This window comes from Camelina sativa, chromosome 3 (genome assembly GCF_030686135.1).
Source record: "Camelina sativa cultivar CO46 ecotype springtype chromosome 3, ASM3068613v1".
NCBI lineage: Eukaryota > Viridiplantae > Streptophyta > Magnoliopsida > Brassicales > Brassicaceae > Camelina > Camelina sativa.
The window spans coordinates 24,436,983-24,452,784 of record NC_141882.1 but is presented as its reverse complement, the minus strand read 5'-3'; the positions used below and the strand labels follow the sequence as shown (position 1 = coordinate 24,452,784).

The window sequence follows — 15,802 nt, the reverse complement described above, 5'->3', positions numbered from 1 at the left end:
TCGATCATCCAAAGAGATATACAAATTATGCTATAAACTCCAACCAATTTACGAATGATGCATGTAATAAATCAAAAAAGTATCTATAGTTTTAATAAGGACTAAAATTTCGATTGTAATGGAGGTTTGTGTCTTTAAGTGCCTATGTTCCCCCAAGGTTAAATGGAATGACGTATCTATTGATTTTTTTTTTTCTAAAGAGGGTGCCTCCAAATAGATGTCCCAAAGCCCTAGCATAGAAGACAAAACAAGCGACTTGAATTTATTGTGATTATGAGCCTGTATGCTCAACATACCATCCATCCGACATTTTGTTAGTTTTAGTGACTCGAGGTGGATGCAGTTGCTGAAAATTGCAACTATCGTCTCTTTCTTCACCTCACTCCGTATAAGTGAGAGCATCCTCAAGAGCTTTAAACCTTCGGAGTATTGTCTAGTATTTAAAATTTTAAATGATCGCAGCTTCAAATCTTGTAGATATCCAAGTCCGAAAAATTGATGGGGATCTCCATAACTTTTTTGGATTTGGCAAAATCTTGGACAATCTCTTTGATGTTTTTACCCAGACATGTATTAATCCACGAGATGACTTTATCTTCTACACCAAGATGATTGATAACCAAAACGACTCTGTCAATCTACGATCCTTTGTATTGGTTGAATACTTTTTGGATGATGCCAACAACCTCTATCTGGCTACGTCTTTTAGAATATATTCCACTGAAATCGAGATTAAGAGATTGGATATCTCTATTCTTAAATCTTTTGGGCAGAATACGATTTCGTAAAAGTGATTGCAATGGAAGAAACTTGGACATGATGTGCTCCAACATATCATCGGGAATTTTTTGAGTAAGTTTCATGTTCTTATTTGAGGATCTTTCCAGTTCTCTTCTCTTAGAAGGAGAAGCCATGGATTTCACTAGTAATAAGATATGATATATATATATATATATATATATATTATGAGAAAGAAATATAGATATGTAATTTGCTTTTGTTTTTGTCAAATTGAGATTTCTTTCCTTTTGTCATTTAAGAAATACAATAATTATGCCATATTATAAATTTGCCTTTTATAAAAAAGGTTTGTTTATAAATTTGATCATCTAGATCAATGTTATTTCAGAAACATCACATTCTAAATATTGTTTGGAAAGATGAAGAATTCAGAAGGGTAAGACCATCAACAACACAAGACCATCAACAACACAACAACGCAGTAATGGTTTCTTTAAAAAAAATTATTATTTTAATCATATATATATTGTTATTATTTTTTTATTAATAATAATACTAAAAAGTTAACAGCTATTTATATCTGCTGAGAAACATTGCTTGCATAACCAACGGAAGAAACATTCTCTTCTTTCTCTCCTCTCTTATTATTATATTAATTTATGTGGGCAACTCTCGTAATTAGCATTTATCACTGGAGATTCCCTAATGTCCATCTTGACTCATCAATACCTTGTCTTCAATTCCTTCATTTTCAACTCTCCTAACAATTTCTTTCTCTAGATTATAGTAGAAAACATAGAATAGACAGGTAGAACGAATTGATGCGCACAAAATTTCACCTGTATCAGTTAACCTTATAGCCTCAAAGGTTGTATTTGGCAAAACAAAGTTTTGCTTCGACCATTTCACTTTTTTGGTGTCATCTAGAAGCCATAGCTGAGCAAGATCAATGTAGGAAAAAGCACTAGGACACCTAATTTTCCCTTATTGTTTATTAGACACAAAAGGTTGACATATGTTTTTATTTCTATAAAACTAAAATTTCTCAGACATAACATCAAAACATACTATCATAGAATTAGAGTTTATGTAATATAAAACACCAATGGTGCATATCGCATTGCTCATTTTCCCAGGATAATGCGGAAACAAACATTCAAACATTCAAACTTTCTCCAGGAGAGTTCTCCTCCAGTCCTAGTGTTAGAACTTGATGCTCTTTGGAGGATGTTATGCAGAAAACCTTGAATTCTTTCTCGATAGGATTGAAACAAATCTTTTTGTGGGTTTTGAAATACTTATGAATGTATGAATGATGCAATCAGATAACAGACACAAGGTAAGACCCAAAGATATATGATCAGGTGGAATGCAAGAGGTTTCAATTAGTCTTATGCAATTGCAGTATAAGAGATGTCAATCCATAATGAGTATGATACAAGCAGTCAAGATGTGAATACTTATCTAAGTTAAGCCAAATATGAAAATGGTTTTGATGTAACAGTTGATGGCAGAAATGTAAATGCAGAATGTAAACTACTAAGATAACAGACTAAATGCAAGATAATAAATGAAACTAAGATATGCAATGAAACAAGAATGAAACTAGAAAGATGCAAGATATAAAGTAAGAGCATGGAAATGGACTCGAGCAGGCACTCGATCGTATGCTCAATCGAGTACAAGGTCGAGTGGGAAGGTACGAAGAACAGCAACAAACTTAACAATCAAACAGAGCAGGTTGAAAGTAAATCCAACAGAAAGCGGATAACAATTATCACATAGAGAAATCAATACAGACAGAAGGTCCCAGGGATGGATTCATGGGCTGGACTTGAGCTATACTAATCTAAACTGATCAACAAACCTCAATCAACAGTGAGCTATTTCTATACAATGATCCTCTATACTTGTTAATCCATTCTCATGACAATAACAATCAAGCTTAAATACTACTAGATCTAGTTATCACTAGCTATTGCATATAAAAGCAGGCATAAAGATCCAGATCATCACAAGTCAAAAACCTTCCTATACAACCAATCTCTTGGGATAGGTACAGTAATCTCTAGCATTAGTATTATCCAGAAACTTAAACATTGGTATGATGCTAAGCAACCTAGGATTTGTTCTTACCCTCTCCGATATAAGAACAGCATAGAGCATGCCTAATCTAGAAGAGGTATTTAAACAATCAAGCTTGATCAGTGTAAACTACAATAACTCTCATCCAGCCTAATCCATCCCTAAGATCCTAACACACTACTCAGATGAACAACACATGATGAACAAAATCATAAACCCAGAAATCAATGAAACTTGCATTATTAGAAAGATAAGATGAAGATCTATAACTTTGCTGAGAGAAATAATCTTAGTATGAAAATCTAAAGAAAAAGCTTAAAAGTGGCTGATGATGTAAACTTAAAAGCTAAAATCCTAAAAAGGATAAAAACTAAGTTTTCTGATATTTTTCCTCTGTAAAAGTGGCTTTTCAGCGGCCATAGAGTACAAAGGGTATATATAGAAAAGTAGGGAAGCCCTAAAATGGCTACAGGACAAAATAGAGAGGCGGCTTGGTCAACTCGACCATGTACTTGCCTGCTTGGTCATGTTTCTCCAATGAAAGTTGGGTAGGGGAGTGATTAAGGTTGATTGTTTCTATAACGAGAGTGTTTTAACAAGATTTTAGAGATTCATTGTCTAGGGAATATTTGCTTGAGGCATGAAGGATATCCATATTGGTTAGGAACACTTAGGACTTGAGTACCCCATCCTTAGGAGCTTTCGTATTTAGATTGTTTGCACTTTTATTCATAACTCGATCACTTACCCGAACAGGCACACGATCACCTGCTTCGTCTAGCCCTTCGAGTTGTTCTTGTTTATCGTGTTTACGTGATCACCCCACCCGATCCTGTACTCGAATGCTTGCATCGAGTGCTTAGGTCGTGTGGTTCTTGTTTATATTCGTTTTCTTTGTTTATTTTAGGATTGTTAGATCAAACCCAACTATTGCTTGGCTTGACTTACATAGTTCTGATCATATCTTATCTGCTAGCATAACAACCATTTGGATTGATAACCCTTTGTACTACAACTGCATAGGGAATTGATACCCTGGGTGAAAATCCTGTTATCAATTTGGCGCCGTTGCCATTTGGTTGATTTTAATTTGCTACGTTTAGAATTTCAGCACTTGCTAGATCAAGTTCTATTTTCCACTTTACTTTCGTATTTGTGTTTCTTGCATTTCAGGTACAACTCGAGTACCCACCTGACCCGTCACTCGATCACCTGGATCGAGTTGACCCTCGTGTACTCACTCGGTCAACTGTTTGTGCATGCAAAAACGATCCAAAGGTAGCGAACACTTGAGTCCTTTTATTGAAAACATCGACAGACCTAGGCTACTACGTCAACAACAAGTCCAACAACCACAACCAACAACAATAGAGGAAGAAATGATGAACGGTCCACCAGCTCGTCCAGCGAGGACCAGCATCGGAGCAGGAGATGCTCCATCTACTCACACTAAAAGAAATGGCATTATGCCACCTGCTGTCCAGAACAACAATTTTGAGATCAAGAGTAGTCTCATTTAGATGATACAAAGCAACAAGTTTCATGGATTGCCAATGGAGGACCCGTTGGATCATCTAGATGAGTTTGATAGGCTCTGTATCCTAACCAAGATATATGGAGTTAGTGAAGTTGGATTCAAGCTCAGGCTTTTCCTAATTTTCTTTGGGAGACAAAGCACACATCTGGGAGAAATCACTCCCCAAGGAGTCCATCACCACCTCGGAAACATGCAAGAAGGCGTTTCTAGCCAAATTCTTCTCCAACTCCAAAACTGCAAGGCTGCAAAATGATATCTCCGGCTTTATTCAGAAGAGCAATGAGACGTTCAACGAAGCTTGGGAACGTTTCAAGGGATACACTACCAGATGCCCTCATCATGGTTTCAGCAATGCTTCATTGCTATGTACACTATACCGAGGAGTGGTGCCAAAAGTACGGATGTTGCTGGACACCGCAAGCAATGGAAACTTCCTCAACAAGGATGTCGACGAAGGTTGGGATCTAGTGGAGAACTTGGCTCAAACTGATGGGGATTACAATGAGGAGTACGATTGGACTGTGCGATCCACTAGAGAAGACGATGCCAAGTACAAGAGGGACATGAAAGCCCTAAATGACAAGTTGGATAAGCTCCTAAGCCAGAAGCAGCATGTCCATGCCATCTCCGAGGAAGAGCAGTTTCTGCTACAAGATGGGGAGAATGCTCAGCTTGAGGATGTGAACTACATCACCAACGAAGGAGGCTACAACAAGGGGTAAAACAACTACAAACCAAACCCAAACCTGTCCCACCGTACCCCCAACGTTGGTAATCCTCAAGACCAAGTCTACCCAACCGGATTCCAAAGGAACCAAGGCCAGCAAAAGCCTTTTGTTCAATACAATCAAGGATACGCTCCTAAGCAGAAGTACTCTGGCAACTACCAACAAATTGCACCACCTGGATTCCAACCACAGCAAGGCCCGCAAAGCCAATCCCAAGAAGCTGATCGACGCGAACTGATTCAACAAATGATATAGAGTCAAGCATCAGCTGTAATGGACAATGCCAAACGTTTTGGAGAGATGAGCAACAAGATCGATTCTGGATACAACGACTTGACTGCTAAGTATGACTCTCTCAACACTAAGCTGAGATACCTCGACGGCCACCACAACAACCAAACACCTCCAAAGATCAACCAGCTTCCAGGTAAAGCTGTTCAGAACCCAAAGGATTATGCCACTACTCAAGCCATTTTCCTTGATGATGATTACGAGGACTACCTCACTGAGGACAGTGATGTTCAAGATGGGGTGGCTATGGATCACTATGAGATAAATGAGGCCAAATACTACATATTTGAGTATGAACCCGAGCCTCTACCCGATGAGAGTGATTGAGTTGATGATCGAGCACCGGTTCGAGAATCACAATCTGAAGAACTATCCGAGGCTGAACCCAATGTCACACCTGATGGTGATAATCGGATGATGCATCGTGTAGACGTTCAGATGGCAGACCAACCTCAACTGCTTGAAGCAGTAGAAGGGAAACTAGAAGCGCTTGCAGAACGTATGGCCAAGCGAAAGGCTCCACCTCCTAAGCTCTTGCCACCACAAAAACTACGAGAGGAAATCATCAAGGAGACAACTCAGCTGGAGATTGAGGTTAATGAAGCTGTTAGGGAGATTGGTAATGAAATTCTGAGGAGCGGGGTGTGTTTTGATCCTGAACTGCGAATCGAGGAGAAATTGGAGGATCCTAGCTCTTTTAATTTGCCATGCTCGATAAGACTTCAGATTTTCAAAATTTGCTAATGCGATCTGGGAGCTTCAGTCAGCATCATGCCACTATCAGTTGCTAACAAGATGGGGTTCAACAGTTTTAAACCGAGTAGTCTGTATTTGGTTCTGGCTGATAGCACAATCAGACATCCGATTGGGATCCTGGAAAATTTACTTCTCAGGATTGGAAGGGTGGAAGTCCTTACTGATTTCATGATCCTTGATATGGATAAAGAACCAGATGATCCACTGATCCTAGGAAGACCATTCTTAGCAACAATAGGAGCAGTGATTGACGTTAAACAAGGCAAGATCAAAATTGAGCATATAGAGCATTTCAAGATGGAGTTTGAGGTCAAGAAAAGAATTAAAAGGCCAATCATTGATGGTCAAGCCTTTTCCACTAAGACGAAGCAGAGAAAAGCCAAGCATCTTGAAGAGGTCAACACTACATTTGCTGTGGAACCTGGACAAAACTTGGAAAATCCATTGAATGAACCTCCTACAGAGGAGAGGATTCCAGAACCTCTCCCTGCCAATGCCCATGCTTAAAGAGCATGAAGAGTCAAGCTTAGTGGCTTAAAACAAGCTCACTTGGGAGGAAGTCCCAAAGGTATCTTTTTATTTTCTTGTTTTTCTTTTAATTTATTTATTTGTTTACTTTGCATTATTTTCGATTTTTACATATTTATGATGAAAAAAAAAAGGAAAAGATGAAATTTTTTTTTTGGGGAACTTCTTCCTTTTTACTTCTTCTCTCTCTCAAACTCGAAAGTTCTAAAATTTTCGGGAACTAACCCTATTGATCTCGAGTTTAGTTTTTCTCTATCTTTAAGGATTTCACCAATGGCACCAAAGATGAAGACTTACCAAAAGAAGGGGAGCAGATCAACCTCCACCGCTGCTAGAACCGGAGGTGAGACCGCCGAAGCTCGTGACTCCCAGGGAGGAGGAGACATTTCGCATTCCCAACCATTGAGTGGACGTTTCCAATCCCCAACCCGAGCAGATACTCGAGCAGCTGATCGGGCAGATACCCTCTAGGTTGAGATGCAGAGCCGCGGTTGCAAGAGGGAAGAGACCAGCCTCTAGGTTGAGATGCAGAGCCGCGGTTGGAAGAGGGAAGAGACCAGCCTCAGAAAGGGCTAAGAAGGTGGCTGAGAGAGCCGTGACCGAGAGGAGGAGCAGAGGGAACGCACACGCCGAGCTTCGCGCAGGCTGAAGCAAAAAGAGGTGGAGACTCCGGCGAAGCTCTTCAAGGTCCTCCGCAAGATGAGCTTCGTTGGTACCGGCTATCCCCACCGAGAAACGATGAAGCAATTGGGCATCGCTAGAGACTCCGAGTTCCTGTTCGACATATGCCACCCGGGCAAGATGATGCGAACCAACCTTGAAGTTTATGAGGAGGAGACGGTTCATTCTCCACATTGCGGTTGCAATATTATGAAGACCACCCGACCCTATTACCTGACAGGGGGATCGGGTTCATCAACTTCTCCGTGCGCAACAAGGAGTACCGGCTTACATTCAAGGAGATGGAAAAGCTATACGGTTTCAAGGCTGACAATAGGCGACAAGCTTCCTTACAAGTCCCTCGTCTGCACTATTTTTGCTAGAAAGGAGACTAGGAATGTGAATGATCATGAGCTCCAGCTGCTAGATATTGCCTTGTGTGGAGTCTTAGACAATGCTAGGGATGGTACACCGCTAGTTGGAGATGACGTGGACACTAGTATGGTCTTTGTGCTGCTCGATCAGTTCTTCTACCTGAAGTCTTGGGCAATGAAAACTGAGAGGAGGGATGGAGCTGGAGAGATCTCCATTGGAGGATTGGTCACACCAATCTTGGTAGTTTGCGATGTGCCCTTGAAGGGAGTGATACATGAGCCGAGGTGGCTAGACATCGACTACCTCACGCTGGCGAGATTCTTGGCTTATGAGAGGCCAAATGATATGTTCTTGTTCAAGTTTGTCCATCCAGCAGCAGGGGCAGCTCAAATGATCCTACCCAACGTCATGAGTATCAAGGTCCGGATAGGGAGACAACTCGGATGAGTATGATTTTGAGGAGTATGTGTGCTCTCAAAAGCAACCATTTGGGGGTGAGGAAAGCTCACAAGAGGATCGGTTGGCTGAAAAGGATGAACAAGTTCCTAGCAAAGAAGGTAAAGGACCTCACTGGCTCAGTGAAGGTAATGGGAAGACAGATCAAGGAGCTGCAAGACAAAGCAAGTTGTGCCTCAGCTCCCACTTAAGCTTACGCACCCAAATGGATGGAGAGGAGCTGTGACAACCCGTACCATGGACCCCACTAGCCCCCTGCTAGCTGCCCCAACGGAACGTCCGTGGACCCCGCTAGCCCCCCGCTAGCCGCCCAAACGGACTCCAAGCTGGCCCTGCAGGGCATCAATCCTAACCCCTCACTGTGAACAAGAACTATTCATCCAAATCCACCAGTAGGTTATTGGTGCGCCAGACATTCCTCGGACCCTGGTCCCCACCCTTTAACAACCTTCCCACAAGACAAGCTGTCACAATTGGTGATCAATTGGTAGGTTATTGTTTGCAGATCAATTGGTGACAGCTTGTCCTGTGAGAAGGTTGTTAAAGGGTGGGGACCAGGGTTATTTAACCAGAGTTGCCCTGCAGGGCCAGCTTGGAGTCCGTTTGTGGCGGGCTATTTAGCCAGAGTTGTCTGTTTACGCTGTCCTTCGGGACGAGTGGTCTTTGTGACGGTCCTTTGGGACGAGTGGCCGTGGTGACGGTCCTGTTTAGGACATTTGTTTTGCTTTTTTGGCGGTCCTGTTTAGGACATTGGTTTGGCCTTGGTGGCGGTTCTGTTGAGGACATTTGTTTGACCTTTGTGGCGGTCTTGTTTAGGACATTTGTTTGGCCTTTGTGGCGGTCTTGTTTAGGACATATGTTGGCCCTCGTGGCACTGAGATGATCCTTGCGTGGTCATGAGATATTCGAGTGAGGGGATATGTGGTTGGTAGGGTATTTTGTTGTTCTACGCAAGCCACAGGAAGGAAACCTGGTTAGAGATAGGACTCAGACGTGTTCAGAATTGTTTGCTCATGGCTCTTGGGGGACTTCGATTCTCCTTGTACTGCTATATTCTAAGACTTTGTGGCTTGATAGTATAGTTGGTATATCGACTTCGGATGACGATCCGGGGGCGGTGATAACTCTCTAATTTACATGTTTTAATCATCCCTTTTTGTCCTTATTTTGCATTGTTTTTACCCTAACCTTAGCATTTTTAGGTCATCAACTGTAGGAATACGCATTTAGGGTGTTGCATTCTTGCATTTGCATATTTTGGATGAAAAGAAGTGCTTTATAACCTAAAATGGGGAGATACAAGGTCAAATCTGAGCATGTACCCGAAGGAGCTATTGAGCAGGAAGAACAGTCTGAACACCAACCTGATCGAAGAGGATCCAAGAGCAGGAAGAACAATCCGAAGACCTATCCAAAGGACAACCCGAGCTCATCCTCGGGCACCTCATCGAGGAGACCCTCGGGCAGGACTGCGAAGCTAGGGTTAATGGCTTTCCATATATAAATCCCCCCTCTTCTTCCTCTTGCCCTAGCACGCCGTAGACACTCAAACCAGAGAGCGAGAGCTTCTGAGAGAGATCTTGAGCGAATCAAACACTTTTTCCACTTTGTTAGGATTCATTTTTATTTGTTTTTGCATTTTTCTATTCTACACTCTTCTACTCTACTTTATTTTTAATACAATGCAATTCTCATTTATCTATGTTTTTGTGCTTCTTTCAATGAGATCTGAGTAGTAAAGTAAAGTTTCTAGAGATGGGATAGATGATTTTGTGTTCTTGATCGGTTAGGATGTCTTAGCTTGGATATTTGTGTTTTATAAATTCCCATCTATATTGGTGTTCTTAATTCTACCAATAGACCGAGAGGTTAAGATTAGATCTAGGGTGTTTTACCATCGAGAGGTGTTGATGAAATGCTTAAATCAATCAATGCTAGAGATTTACTCACTTAGCCTAAGAGATTAGAGGAGTTAGGGGTTTATTGACAATAATGAATCGATTTGTATTACCTGCTTGATCATGTTTCTACAACTAGAATTGGGAAGGGGAGTGATTAAGGTTGATTGTTTTTATCACGAGAGTGTTTTAACAAGATTTTAGAGATTCATTGTTTAGGGAATATTTGCTTGAGCCATTTAGGACATCCATTCTGGTCAGGAACGCTTAGGAGTCGAGTACCCCATCCTTAGGAGCTTTTGTATTTAGATTGTTTACATTTTTATTCACAACTCGACCCCTTACCCGAACAGGTACACGATCACCTGCTCACTCGACCACCCTACCTGATCTTGTACTCGAATGCTTGCATCGAGTACTTAGGTCGTGTAGATCTTATTTATTTGCTTTGTTTTGTTTATTTTAGGATTGTTAGCTCAAACCCATTTATTGCTTGCCTTGACTTGCTTGTTTCTAATTGCATCATATCTGCTAGCATATAAACCATTTGGATTGATAACCCTTTGTACTACAACTGCATAGGGAATTAATACTCTGGGTGAAAATCCTACTATTAGGCGCGATGTAGGGTAGCAACCAGTGAGACCATTGTTAGACTTCCCTATATTATGGCATGTGGGCTTAGGCCTGATGAAGAGCCAATATTATGGCATGCAGGCTTCGGCTCTATGAGGAGCCAATAAAAACTCAAGTTTTAGGCCTGTGAGTAAAAGAAAGTCCAAAACTCGAGAGAAAATAATGCCTGGAACATGAGTCTATCGCCTATAGGTGACCTTTTCGTATATCGGTCGGAGGAGTGCGGGCTGTAGAGACGGTTGCACCAAAGTCCTTGACTGATGGTTACACCCGAAAACCATTTTTGGTACTTTGGTGGGGGAGAATTGTAACACCCGAAAACCATTTTTGGTTTTTTGGTGGGGGTGTCGATCAACACCAGTATGGTGTCGGTCGACACCGGTTGCAGACGGTTTGATCGGTTCGATTTTAATCGTCCGGTTTGCTTGGTTGGTTTAGGGAAAGCCCTAAACTCGAGTTTATAAGGGAAAACTCGACTTCCTTCGTCCCTTTAGCCATTTCTGTGAGTTTTGGAGAGAAAAGAAGAAAAGACTGTTCCATAGCTTGTTCTTGAGGTTTTTGGGAAATTCCTTTGATCTGTGAGAGAGTTTCTTCCTGTAGAGTGTGGATCAAAGGCTAGTGATATGGTGGGAAGGTTGTTGTGGTGGTAGCTTCGTCGTTTGGGATTAGATCTCGTTGTTTGGCTAAGGTGAGTACATGACCATGGCTTATCTAAGCTAAGATCTTTATTTCTGTGATATTGTGTGTTGTTTGGTTGTTTGTGAGTTTTTCGTAGCTTTTGTGGCTTGGATTCTTTCCTGGGATCGTGTGGGACGAAAATGAGAAGTTTGGAGGCAAGATTCGGAGGTTATGTCTGAAGAAAATCACTGCTCGGCAGTGGTGTCGGTCGACACCAACGCGAGGACGACTCGAGGACTTAGCGAGCGTCAGTCGACACCATGTGGAGGTGTCGGTAGACACCTTTAGGGTTTTTGGAGTGTCGAGCAGGTGTCGGTCGACACCAGATGTCCAATGTTAGTCGACACCTTCCGGTATCGGTCGACACCCTTCTGACAATAACCGGATTGTGTCGGGTCTCTTGTGCATGTTCCTGGTTTGTTTTGTTGTTGTTGTTTGTGGCATGAGAGATCTTATTGCTTGGGTGTATAGCCCAGTAGATGGGAGGATTGCCTCACTGAGTGTTTTTCAAATACTCACGCATCTCAATTTGTGTTTGTGGTGCAGGTAAAGGTAAAGTGTAATCGTGGAATCAAGACAATGAAGAGGAGGATGTTCTAGGGACTCGATTGGATGTTTTCTGGCATTGTTAGGTTGCTAGAGTTGGGTCTTTAGAACATGCTATGTTGCTGGTTCTTTGTTTTTTGTTGTTTGATATTGGAATTGTTATGTTTTGGTTATTGGTTATTTTATTATTGGATATTGGTTCTAGTTATGTTATCTGCTGTCGTGTGTTTTTGGTTAGGTGGCTAGTGGGTATAGGACCACTAGTTGTAGAGTATTTATTTATTATTAAAAAAACGGGTTGGGTTGTTGCACTTTGGTATCAGAGCCCTTACGGTTCTAGGTTTGGGTTCACTAGGCTTTGTGTTGTAGATGTTTGGAGATTGCATGTCTTGATTGATTATGTGAGTTAGTCAATTGTGTGTGGCATAGAGTCCTAGAACATCTTTTTCGAGCCTTCAATGAGATTCCACGGTGAGTTGTATTATGTTTATTTGTGTGGTTTTGGTTTATTTCTATGCTTGTTAGCCTCTGTTCTTGAAAGAGCAGTGGTTACAGGTGGTTGGGTTGTTGTTCGTGGACGTGGGCGTTTTCATGGTCATGGTCAAGCGGGTTTCCAAGGCCAATGAGTGTGTGGTCCAGAGTTCCACGAGGAGGTACGCCGTAGGATCGCAAGCGTATCAGAAGGGACCAGAGGGGGTTAGCTGGTAAGCGTGTTGGGGATGCTGGGAACCCAAGTGTGGGGTTGCAACAGGTGGAGCCTAGGGTCGATATGATCGCTTGGCGGATCTGTTGTCGTGTTGTGGAAGTTGAGTGGGCAGGTGTAACATTACAATCTTATACTCAGACCACAGGAGGTACATATGGTCGGGAGATGTTTATAGTCGTTAAGGATTATTGCTCCTGTGGGGATGGTGATTCTCCTGAATAACGATAGCTCGAGGGGCTGGGGGCTCCGAGAGTGGCAGAGGGGATGATGTTCCCCTGAGGGGATGAGTAGTTCCCCTGATACCGATATCTTGAGGATTGTGGTCCAAGAGTGAGACGGTATAACTCGAAGACGCTGGTCTGAGAGTAAGTGCGGTATGGCTAGAAGGTTGCGACCTAGAGCAAGCAATGCCTAGGGCGTGAGTATAATCATAATGATGGAATGTAAACCTCGAGAGATTGACGGTTGTTTAATCTTGGGTTTTGGATGTGTTGACCAATGGGTCAGGGTTTTATGACTTGAGCGATTATGAATGTGTGGCTGTTGCGCCAGTATTGTGAGGCCGGTGGTGCTGGAGTCCCGAGAAGGGGAGTTGCAGCAGGTTTGAGCCGGGAAAGGCATGTTTTCCGGATACATAAGTTCACGAGAAGCCTTTATGGCAGGATTATCTAATCGTTGCGACGATGTTGGATAAAGTTCATTGGAGATGGACAGGGTTGTTAGATTCAAGGTTTTGGTAAGCTTGCTGAGGGGAAACAAGGAAAGTGGTTTGAGTTGGCGGCTTGCAAAGCATTTAATGCGGTGAATCAGAATATGCAAACGCATGATACTTGTTTGTTTTATTATGCTCGTATTGATGATTTGCTGTGGAGAATTGCTAAGCGGAAAGCTAATATTGTAATAAGCTATTTTGTGGAAGTTTCCCTAAGAGACAAGTTACTAGAGGTTCTTGGATGGACAAGAGGTGTTGATATCCGAGTGGTGGTGAGTTTATGTCAGCATACTTGATTATTAGTCTAGTATAGCTGAGGAAGAAAATAGGGGATTCTTACGTCTTATCACTTCACTATGGGGAGCGTCGGTGTTGTTCGTCAAGTAGAATGACGAGGTATGGATTTATGAGTTCGTGGCGATGCCGTTTTAGTTTAAAAATGCGCCAGCAGCGTTTATGAGGTTGATGAACAGCGTGTTTCAAGAGTTTCCGGACGTATTTGTCATCATCTTCATCGACGACATCCTGGTTTATTCTAAGAGTCCTGAGGAGCATGCAATGCATTTAAAGGCAGTTCTAGAGAAGCTGCAAGACCAGAAGTTGTTTGGTAAGTTGAGCAAGTGCAGTTTCTGGCAGCGTGAGATGGGTTTTATGGGTCACTTAGTTTCTGCAGATGGGGTTTATGTAGATCCGGAGATGATTCAGGCTATCAGGGATTGGCCTAGACCGCAAAATGCCTCAGAGATCAAGAGTTTCTTTGGGTTGGCAGGTTATTACAGGAGGTTTGTGCAGGGCTTTCCTAGCAGAGCACGTCCTATGACTAAGTTGACAGGGAAGAATGTTCTTTTTGTGTGGTCACATGAGTGCGAGGAGGGCTTTGCAAGCCTGAAGGACATTTTAACTACTACTCCAGTATTGGCTTTGCCTGAGCAGGGAGAACCTGATGTGTTCTATACAAATGCATCCAGAGTTGGCTTGGGGTATGTGTTGATGTAGCATGGGAAGGTTATTGCCTATGCTTCGCGGCAGTTACGGAAGCATGAAGAAAATTATCCTACTCATGACTTGGAGATTGGTGCTGTCTTTTTTGCCCTGAAGATTTGGAGATCTTTTCTTTATGGTGCAAACGTACAAGTGTTTACAGCTCATAAGAGCCTGAAGTATATATTCACTAAGCTCGAGATGAACTTGAGGCAGAGGCGGTGGATGGAGCTGGTGGCGGATTTTGATCTGGAGATAGCTTATCACCCTGGTAAGGCTACCTTGGTTGCAAATGCTCTGAGTCGGCAGAGGGCAGCTTTGGCTCAGGAGCAGGACATGGATTCTCTGGTAGGAGAGATCAGTGCGTTGAGTTTGTGTGCTGTGTTTCAGGTGTCGTTGGGTTTGGAGACTGCTGATAGAGCAGATCTTCTGAGCAGGGTGCGGTTGGCTCAGGAGAATGATTTGGGGCTGGTGAATGCCTCAAAGGTTGTTGAGTCTGAGTATCAGGTCTCTGCTAATGGTATTATTTTGGTACACGGGCGGATTTGTGTGCCTAAGGATGAGGAGTGAGGTAGGAGATCCTGAGAGAGGCTCATGCGAGCATGTTCTCTATTCATCCAGGAACGTGTAAGATGTACCGTAATCTCTAGAGGTACTATCATTGGGTCGAGATGAAGAAGGATGTGGCTAGATGGGTCGCAAGTTGTGATGTGTGTCAGCTAGTGAAGGATGAGCATCATGTACCAGGTGGATTGCTGAAGATTCTTCCCATTCCAGAGTGGAAGTGGGATATGATTATGATGGACTTCGTGGTAGGTTTACTAGTGTCCAGGACGTTTGATGCTATTTGGGTCATTTTGGACCGGTTGACTAAGTCAGCACATTTTCTGACCATTAAGAAGACTGATGGAGAAGCGGTCTTGGCTAAGAAGTATGTCAAGGAGATAGTCAGATTGTATGGACTGCCAGCGAGTATTGTGTCTGATAGGAATTCCAAGTTCACTTCGGTGTTCTGGAAGGCATTTCAGGTAGAGATGGGCACTAAGGTGCATATGAGTACAGCTTATCATTCCCAGACAGATGGACAGTCAGAGAGGACTATCCACACGTTGGAGGATTTGCTGAGGATGTGTGTGCTGGATTGGGGTGGCCATTGGGCAGATCACTTGAGCTTGGTAGAGTTTGCTTACAACAACAGTTACCAGACGAGTATTGGAATGGCTCCTTATGAGGTTTTGTATGGGAGGTCGTGTCGTACATCTTTATGCTGGACTCAGGTGGGGGAGAGGAGCATGTATGGGGAAGATTTTGTTCAGGAGACCTCAGAGAAGATTCGAGTTCTCAAGCTGAACATGAAGGAAGCTCAGGATCAGCAGAGGAGTTATGCCGACAAGAGGAGGAGAGATCTTGAGTTTCAGGTTGGAGATAGAGTGTATCTCAAGATGGCCATGTTGTGGGGTCCGAACAGGTCATTGACTGCGACTAAGT

At 42.7% G+C, this 15,802-nt stretch overlaps 1 non-coding gene and 1 pseudogene across 1 annotated transcript; both read right to left on the bottom strand.

Moving 5' to 3' along the window:
* Window positions 1–48: 48 nt before the first annotated feature.
* Window positions 49–914, bottom strand: LOC104779160 (FBD-associated F-box protein At1g61320 pseudogene; annotated as a pseudogene).
* Window positions 915–4,602: 3,688 nt separating this feature from the next.
* Window positions 4,603–4,709, bottom strand: LOC147947643 (small nucleolar RNA R71). The gene has a single exon (XR_015595647.1). It is a non-coding gene; the product is annotated as a small nucleolar RNA R71 (small nucleolar RNA).
* Window positions 4,710–15,802: the final 11,093 nt, after the last annotated feature.